Below are 9424 nucleotides of genomic sequence, written 5' to 3' on the forward strand. Positions count from 1 at the left end.
TATTTTTCCAGGCAATTATTTACAGGAAAGGGGCATCTTAATGTTGTACTCTGATGTAGTTTTTCAAGTTGTTTTTCTTTTGTCTTAGATATCAGATTGATCTATAAGGAATCCGTCTGCCATGGCCAGCGACAACAACTTAAATACCAAGTGAATCAGCTTCAAAGTAACTGCCATATGGACCTTTGCAAAGTGTTTCGTCGTGTCCTCTCAATGTAATGCCAATGGTTTGTTGTAGTGATTTGTTTTATATGAGGAATCTCTCTTCCAGCTACCTCGTGTAGCGAAGTAGCTGTTATTCTTTGTAAACTGCTTTATTTCAATAAAAAAGGACAAGGTACAATGACGTTTGGGGTTATAATCTTCGAGCTGTAAATTTATCAAGTGCCCTGTATTTGTCGTTGACAAGAAGCATTTATGGTGCAGAGAGTTGAAATTTTAAGGAATCCGCCCTCATTTCTACATATAATAAGGGCGAATCTGTGTGAAATCCCAAATCCGCACTTTCATTATGCCAGACACAATTAAATTCGCCCGACACTCAAGGATTCTGTTGTATGTACTCTTAGTTTCAGGCACGCCCAATTTCGTTCTCCGTTTAGAAGCTGATCCCCAAGTTATAGAGGCTGACCATAGCTGTAGTTTGATCAAATATGCAAATGGCACTGTTTTCAAAGAAAATCTCAACACCGTATTCTCACTGCTTACCGAAAATATTTCTTCCACAGGCTTCGCTACGGCTTCATCCGGGAAAGGAGTAGATGGCGTCTATGGGCTCGCCCAGTGTAGAAAGGATTTGTCAATGGAGGATTGTAATAAGTGCTTTGCAGCGGCCACAGAGCAGATTGTAAGGTATTGTCCCGTCGAGATTGGGGCACGGATGATTTTTGACGGATGTTTTTTGCGTTCGGAGAATCACACTTTCTTTGATCAGGCGGTGGATGCTGGGAATTCCAATGTGTGCATCTCCGATTCCTCCTCCCGCCCTGAAATTTTTAATCAAACTGTGCAGCATTTGCTAGCGGAAATCAAATCCAAGGCTCTCAGAAACGAGGGTTTCGCCACCGGTGAAATTAGGCCCAAGGGTTTACCGACGACCATTTATGCTCTGGCCATGTGCAGGCCGACACTTAGCACAAATAGCTGTGATGTTTGCTCTCCACCACGCTACTCGGCTCGTGGAACGATGCTTTCGCTCCAGGATGGAAGGGGTCTTGATGCTGGCTGCTTTTTGCGTTACTCCACCATTGCATTTTTCTCCGCTCCGTCTTCTTCCTGTGAGCCACCGAAGTCTGTATTTTATTTTATTTTATTTAAGTTCTGTGTAATTTTCTCGAAAAATCTTTGAAGGTTTATTTACTAAACGATCCGTTATTACCTTTTTCAGACCGATCTGCTGTTCGCACATCTAAATTTAAGTTAATAGATCATTTCTTCTCAAATAAGCTTGTAGTGCACATTCTCCCCTGCAAGCGCTGCTCACATTTATGGTTGAAAATTGAAATACTGTGCAAATTAAAGCTATAAAATTGTTCGATTTGTTATTGATTCTTTTCAATATTCGTAAGATTTGGCTTTTATTGTTTCCACAGCAAGCCATTCGAGGACTAGGGTTATCTTGGTCGGAACCCTGGGAGGTGCAGCTTTCATTGCCATATTGTGGCTCTTGTTTATATTCAGGCACTATTTTCGAATGATGTACACTAAAGTCCCCGGCCGAAGCCAGGATGAAGAAGCAGGTCAATTAATGTAAAATTTACCGCAGGATATGCTAAATTTCATTCAAAATTTCTGGATTGCACATCAAATATTTTTCTTCATCACTGTTTTTTGTTTTTTTTTTTGATGAAATTAAAGAAATTTTACTGTAAGAGTTGTTAACGCCGTGAAATTTCTACAGTTCATTCAAATTTTGGAGTTATACATAAAATCTACCTGTTTCAGATCACATTAATAATCTATAATGAGAATAAGATAGGCAGAATGGAGGAATGAGAATGAGATAGGCAGAGTAGAGAAATCTATTTTTCAGAATGAAACAGAGAAGAAAACTACTTTATTTCAGCTTGATGATAGATCTTATCTGAGAGATAAATTTTATGATTATCCGATACGACACGTTGATTATGAAAACAAATTTAAATTCTAGAAATTTTGTTTGTATTTTAATTTCCCCGGAATCTAGCTCTGGTATGATTTGATTTTTTATTTTTCTGAATTTCAGAAGCCCCCTTCTGTATTATAGGGGTAAAGTTGCTTTTTAACTGTATAAATGTTCGTTTCGGTCCGAATAGAGGCATATTTTGCTGCGGAGGAAGACCCTAAGGGAGATCATCTATTTAAGTACGATTCCCTTCGAGCTGCAACTAATAACTTCGATTAAAGTATGAAACTCGGTGAAGGAGGATTTGGCATAATTTGTAAGGCATGAAAGTCACCAATTGGTTCAACATATAAAGCAGACTGAATCGTAGTTTACGATCTGATTTAATTATCTCTGGTGGTAGGGAATATTTAGGGATGACCAGGAGGTTGCAGTGAAGAAACTTCGGGTACAACACTAGACGAACACGTTAGATGAATTTGTGACTGAAGTGAAACTGATCAGCGCTGTTCGTCATCGAAATCTTGTTCGTTTGCTTGGCTGTTGCAGAGGAGGAACGGAGAGGCTATTGGTTTACGGATTCATACCAAAAAGATGCATACCAAATGCGAGCCTTGACAGGCATCTTTTTGGTTTGGCAAAATCCTCAGAAAGAAACAGGGCATAATTTTTTATTTTTGTTTAATGAATTAGATCTCTTGGATTCTCATTAAATAGTCTCTCATAGTCTTTTGCAGCGAATACATCAAAACCGCTGAGTTAGAAAACGCGATTTGAGATCATTTTGGGAACCGCGCACGGGCTTGCATATCTAAATGAAGAATCCCCGTTTCGAATCCTGCACCGGGATATCAAAGCTGCAAATATACTGCTGGATAACGAATTTCAGCCAAAAATTGCAGATTTCGGACTACCAAGGCTCTTTCCAGATGACCTGACACATCTTACTACAAGAGTCGGTGGAACAATGTATGTAAGATTTTCTCAAGTTTCTTCACTTGAGTACATTCGTTTCCCCTCCCTCTGTTAAGATTCGAAGCATAAACTAATGCAATTGCAATGATTTTGGTATGCGACAGACGGTATACTGCGCCGGAATATGCTGTTCCCGTCAATTGACAGAAAAGGCAGATGTGTACAGCTACGGCATGCTCGTTCTCGAAATTGTGAGTGGTCGAAAGTGCGTTGATTATAAAAAGTGAGTTGTCGACAATGAACAGCGTGAATGCACACGAGTGGTGAGTAGATCTTATCACCAATTCCATTACTTTAAAAGACTTGCTGAGGAACCTTTCCTGGTTAACCCTACTAATGAAGCAATGTTCATTGTATATATATGCAGGCGTGGAGTCTGTACCAGAAGAATGAATCATTTAGCATGGTAGACCAAAGATTAATTGATGAAGAACGACGGGTGGATAAAGGTAATCCAGATTGCTCTTCTTTGCACACAAGGGGCCCATGAGCTGAGGCCATTAATGTCCAAAGTGGTGTCAATGCTGACAAGCAATACAGATATTTTAGCTCAGCCTACTCAACCAGCGTTTATTGACAACGACTCCACTGCAAACGGATTGGGTTCGGTGAATGTCGAGTGGATGGAAGCTTCATCTGTTGCATCATCACACGCTACTGTTTCCATCTCTCTCCAACCACGCTGAGTCAATTAAGGGCTGCAGCCTTCCTCGAGTAAACCATATTTCTTCGGACTTGCTTTTGTTCTTCCGTCCACGTTTCCTCCGCATTCAATTCTATTCATGCGACTCCCACTATTAGGCACCGGCTACGGCGGCCGGATGTATTGGCCCCATTGTTACGTATGGTATGCATTCAACTATATTCGTACGTGTAGTTACTAAGCGCGCGGACAAAAATATATACTGTCAGAACTTAACAAAGAAAGTGTCACGGACTAATATAATTTAAGTGTTTACGTGATCTTTTTTAATGTGATTTTTTTTTATGTTAATAAATTTATTATTATTATTTTGTTAAGTGAAAAATATTATTTGTCAAAATGGTAAGTAAATTTATTTAAACAACTTTTTTTTTCAAATCTAGATTTTTTTTTGTTTTACTCTTTTAATAATAATGTATCGTTGGTTTTTTTAATTATGTTTAAAATTTCAAGTGGAATAATTTGATCTAAGTATTCTTTCAAACAAGTCATTCTTATATACATATACATATATGAACTAACAAGTGTCACAAAGTTTGCCCTATATATTATAATAGAAATAAAAACATTATAATTGTATTATAAATATTTAATTTAATTTTAATTATTTTTAAATTTAAATATTTAACTTAGTTACATGTTTAATTTGTTGGTGATTAACTCCAACTCCAGTATGTGCAGTAGAATAGGATTCCAGCGTAAATGCAGGGGAGAGTTTGAATAGATGTTGATTCACTGTTCCAAAACTGCCAGTGCATCTTTGACTGAAGCATACATGCAGGGGAGACTTTTGCTTTCAGTTTCTATAATTATGTAACTGCTGTAAATGAATATTGAGATTTTTTGTTTTTTAATAGCTCTTTTTCTCTTTTATCTGTACAATTGTCTTCTTTCTTCTATCAAGATTCTTCTTTTTATTTTCAGACTTAGCCAAAAATCTTTCATGGTAGCAAAGCTAGATTGGTTGGAAGAAGAGGTATTATTTTTGTTGCAAGTATTGTAGATTAGAGCTTGTTTAAAATGAAAAATTTTCATTACATTGGGGGTTGTTAATGTGTTTCTATTTGTAATCACGGACTAAGATAAAGTTCCATTTTGAGGGAGATCAATGATGTCTAGTATATATTTTCATCCATCTATTGTCAAGCTAACCTCAGCAAATTATCTGTCTTGATAAAAAGGGACAAAGGATCATTGCATTGAGCAAGATCTAATGCCCTATCTCCTTGGACACATTTCTAAGCCAAACAAGTATGAGCGGAAAATTGCATGGTTTAATAGTAATGATATTGTCTATGGACTAATATGTCTTACTATTTCTGAGGATATTTAATATCATATAGAGCACATAGAGTGCCTTTTCATTGCTTGGACCATCATTCGACAATTGTATGGAGACGTTGATTCTTCATCTGAAAGTGATGATTCCTTGGATAACCAGACTTCTTTGAGTGATACTAAGATTTCAGTTGCCTCATCTTGTGTGAACACATCCTTTGTGGATGATCAGTTTATTGATGACCTTGGTTCTTCTATTGTTTTTTCAGAGATTAGAGTTGCTTCATCGAAAGCTTCCAATGTTTCTTTGCAACAGGATCATTTGTGTCTTCTGAATTTAATTCATTGGGATAGATTTCTACCAAACATATCATTTTTATTTGTAGAATCACTCATTTTGGATCTAGATGATAGCATTGATTTTATTCATCCTCTCTTTGATGAAGGTGACTCTTCTTTAGTTGTTGTGAGGGAGCCTCCTGGCCCTCTTCTTCCTTCTCTAGATAGTCATTCTTCACAGATTGATATGAGTTTGGATACATTTGCACAACATTTTGAGGAGATCTATTTTCCTTTTGAGGTGAAAAATGTGTCTTTTGATTATGTTCTACAAGAGTTTCTAAAAGATTATAGTCATTTTAAGGTCTATACAGAGACCATGGAGCAGTTGTCAGAGGATCATACATCTTGAGATTTCTTCCTACATATTCCTTTCAGGATTGGGGAGACTTCATTCATGCATTTATAGTTATGTTTCTTCCTAAAGGGAAGAATGTTGTTTGAAGATCAGGGATCACTTTCTGCACATAGTGTCGAGCATCTACCATTCACTACACACCATAGAGGCATCTATCTTCTCTTCCATTTCACTTTCTTGGAGATCTTCTTAGGGTCAAAGAAATTGTAGTATGGTAGTTTTATTGCTCTATTATCATCTATTTTGAGGGGGTTTTTATTCCTACTGGGTTTTCCCTCTTTCCTCTTCTTACATTTTTCTTTCCTCCTTAGTTAGAATTAAGGAGGGGTGTTGGTGATTAATTCCAACTCCAGCTCCAACATAGCATATTAATTCCAACTCCAGTATATGCGATAGAATAGGACTCCAACATACATGCAGGGGAGAGTTTGAATAGACGTTGATTCACTGTTCCAAAACTGCCAGTGCATCTTTGACTATAGCGTACATGCAGGGGAGAGTTTTGCTTTCAGTTTCTATAATTATGTAACTGCTGTAAATGAATATTGAGATTTTTTGTTTTTCAATAGCTCTTTTTCTTTTTTATCTATACAATTTGTCTTCTTTCTTCTATCAAGATTCTTCTTTCTATTTTTAGATTTAGCTGAAAATCTTTTATGGTATGAAAGATTTTCAGACTTAGATGAAAATCTTTCATGGTATGAAAGATTTTCAGTTGAGTCTGAAAATAAAAAGAATCTTGATAGAAGAAAGAAGACAAATTGTACAGATAAAAGAGAAAAAGAGCTATTGAAAAACAAAAATCTCAATATTCATTTATAGCATTTACATAATTATAGAAACTGAAAGAAAAATTCTCCCTTGCATGTATGCTGCAGTCAAAGATGCACTAGCAATTTTGGAACAGTGAATCAACGTCTATTCAAACTCTCCCCTACATGTACGTTGGAGTCCTATTCTACCACACATACTAGAGTTGGAATTAATACACTATGTTGGAGCTAGAGTTGGAATTAATCACCAACATGATTTTGTATGTAATAAATTTATTATATTTATAATCATAATATAAGTGACATTTTTTTACAATTTTAAATTGTCACATACTCATAATATTTATCACGAGAGTTAAAGTTTAACAATTTGTATCTAATTATAATCCATATAAAAATATAAATTATTATTTCATTTTTAACAATTAGTAATTGATTATTTGATTAGATATATTGAAATAATTATAAATTACATAGGTAATTATAGGGATTGGGCAACTTTAAAAAATTACAATTTTATAGTGTGTATATAAGAGCGTAAATGTTTTAGGAGTAAAATAATGTTATTTATAAACATAACAAATTTGTATCTCTATTAGTGCACTATATTAATTCTATATCATAATTTAAAATAACTAATTCTACTTGATAGAAAAAATATTATTCACTAGTTAACGTTAAAAAGTCATAAATGATACAATAGTACTTAGCTACTATAAGTAATTATTATAATTATATAATATAAATAATAATAAAGATTCGAATCCATAACAAAAATAATAATGGTGAATGGCGAAAGATCAATATCATAGCTATTACTAGATGGCATGATAAAAACAAGTACCACATAGTGGCTAAGTACTTGTCTATAGTTATGTAGCTACTTATAATTTAAATTTTATATGTATATTTATTTATAATTTTAATGGTTGGGAGAATGTGGAGAAGTGTTGGCTGTCGGCTGGGCTAGGGTTTTTCCCCTAGCCTGTTCTTGGTGTTTGATCTTTACTATTTTTCTGTTCTGTTTGGATTGCTAGCTACTGGACATAATTTGCGTCGATGTTTTTGGAAATCTTCTGCAGTTAATTTTGGATTTGAGTTTTATTGTTTGCATGGCAGGGCCTGGGATTTCTTCTCCATTGGTCAGAATAGATGGTTCTTCTCCAACTATGCATGCAATGCGATTTGAATCATTTTATTCAGGGGAGAGCTCCAAGCTGAAAAAAGTTAATGGTTGTTTTCTGCATAGCCATGATCGCCCTATTCTGGTTATTCCTCCAACGGTTGTAATGGAGGACATTGATTATTGGACCAAGCATGCTTTGATATGCAAATATCTTGGAATTCGGATTTCCCTATCCTCTCTTGAGGCATGGATCTGCCACTCATGGTAGGTGGAAGGCGATATGGAGATTATGTTGGCGGGGAATAGTTATTTTTTTGTTGTATTCTCTTGCATGTCTAATCGGGATCTTGTTTTTGAAGGAGGCCCTTATTTCTACAACCATGTGGGGTTATTTGTCAAACCTTGGCATTCAGGTTTTAATTCTACTGAGGATCTCCCTTCAACAGTGCCAGTTTGGGTTCGCTTGCCTCGTCTTCCCTTGGAATTTTGGCATGAAGACATCCTTCGACAAATTGCTACTTTTTTGGGGAAGCCGACTGCGATCGCACATCAATCCCTCGATAAAAAGGTTATTTCTTATGCTAGAATTTGTGTTGAAATTAATTTGAATAACCCATTACCAGATTCTTTGGAAATTTGTATGGGGGATTTTTCTTGGGTGCAGCAATTAGATTATGAATCTCTCCCTTTCCGTTGCTGGATTTGTCATGAGTATGGTCATTTACTGCATCAGTGCCCCCGTAACTCAATTTTCAAAGGAGTGGATGGTTCTACAGCTGGCAATACTGGTGGTTTGGCAGATACTACAGGGAAAGGACAATCTCAAATGGCTAATACTACCAAGGGGATGAATCCCCAAGATGCTACAGGTAGGGTAAGGCTCAAATGCAGGATAAGGATGGATTTACCCCTGTTCGCCCTCGTGCTAAGGGCCATGGTCAAAAGAGGCCTTTGAAAGAAAGATTATCTGATTCAGGTTTTAACCGCTTTGAGGTGCTGGATAGTATGGTTCTAGAGGAGGGTATTCCTCCTCCTATCTCTTCTGATCCAATTTGCCCAGATGAGAGATCTGTTCCTAATGATGCTTGTGGGGCATCCCAAGTTGTAGTATATTAGAACTGTGAGGTCCCTGTAACTCTTGTAACAGAGGCTCTAGTGACTCCTGCAGTGTTGGAGGATAATGATGTTGTTTTAGCTGACTTGGTTAAGGATGTGCTACCATCAGGTAAGGGCAAGCGTTCTCCTCTCCCCTTGAGGTTGATGTCTCAACCCTTTAAGTGGGCTTCTTCTACTCCTCCTCTAAGGAGTGGGCACAAAACAGACCAAGAGAAGATTAAACTCACAGGAGATATATTGATTGATTCTGGTTGAGTGAAACCTTTGGATTCTCATTTTCCCAATTCTACCCAATGATGATTATTCTCTCATGGAATGTAAGGGGGTTGAATAGCATCCCTAGACAAAAGGCTATTCATAACTTGGTGGTTGATCATAGCCCTGATGTTTTTTGTATCCAAGAGACTAAGCTCTCTGTGGAGTCTATGGTCCAACATGCCTCTAGTATTTGGTCTCGTGGCCAATGCCAGTGTGTTGGGGCAACAGGCAGTGCGGGTGGTTTAGCTATATTTTGGGATCCTCAAAAAATTTCTCCTCTTGGCTAGATGTCTTCTCGCTCAGCTCTCTCTATGGTAGCTTTTGCTCTAGACTCAGGAGAGGTAATCATGGTTACTAATGTGTATGCACCTGTTGATCTTGTGGGAAAGGAGGA

At 36.8% G+C, this 9424-nt stretch overlaps 1 pseudogene across 1 annotated transcript; it reads left to right on the forward strand.

Annotated features, from left to right (window-relative positions):
• Positions 1-358: 358 nt before the first annotated feature.
• Positions 359-3899, forward strand: LOC149545718 (cysteine-rich receptor-like protein kinase 2; annotated as a pseudogene). The gene is made up of 7 exons (XR_016353615.1): positions 359-1277; positions 1593-1739; positions 2295-2425; positions 2508-2736; positions 2842-3073; positions 3184-3302; positions 3422-3899. The product of XR_016353615.1 is annotated as a cysteine-rich receptor-like protein kinase 2 (transcript).
• The last annotated feature ends 5525 nt before the right edge of the window (positions 3900-9424 follow it).

Source organism: Cupressus sempervirens, chromosome 7, assembly GCF_028749045.1.
Source record: "Cupressus sempervirens isolate cs-2001-9-10 chromosome 7, ASM2874904v1, whole genome shotgun sequence".
Classification (NCBI taxonomy): Eukaryota; Viridiplantae; Streptophyta; class Pinopsida; order Cupressales; family Cupressaceae; genus Cupressus; species Cupressus sempervirens.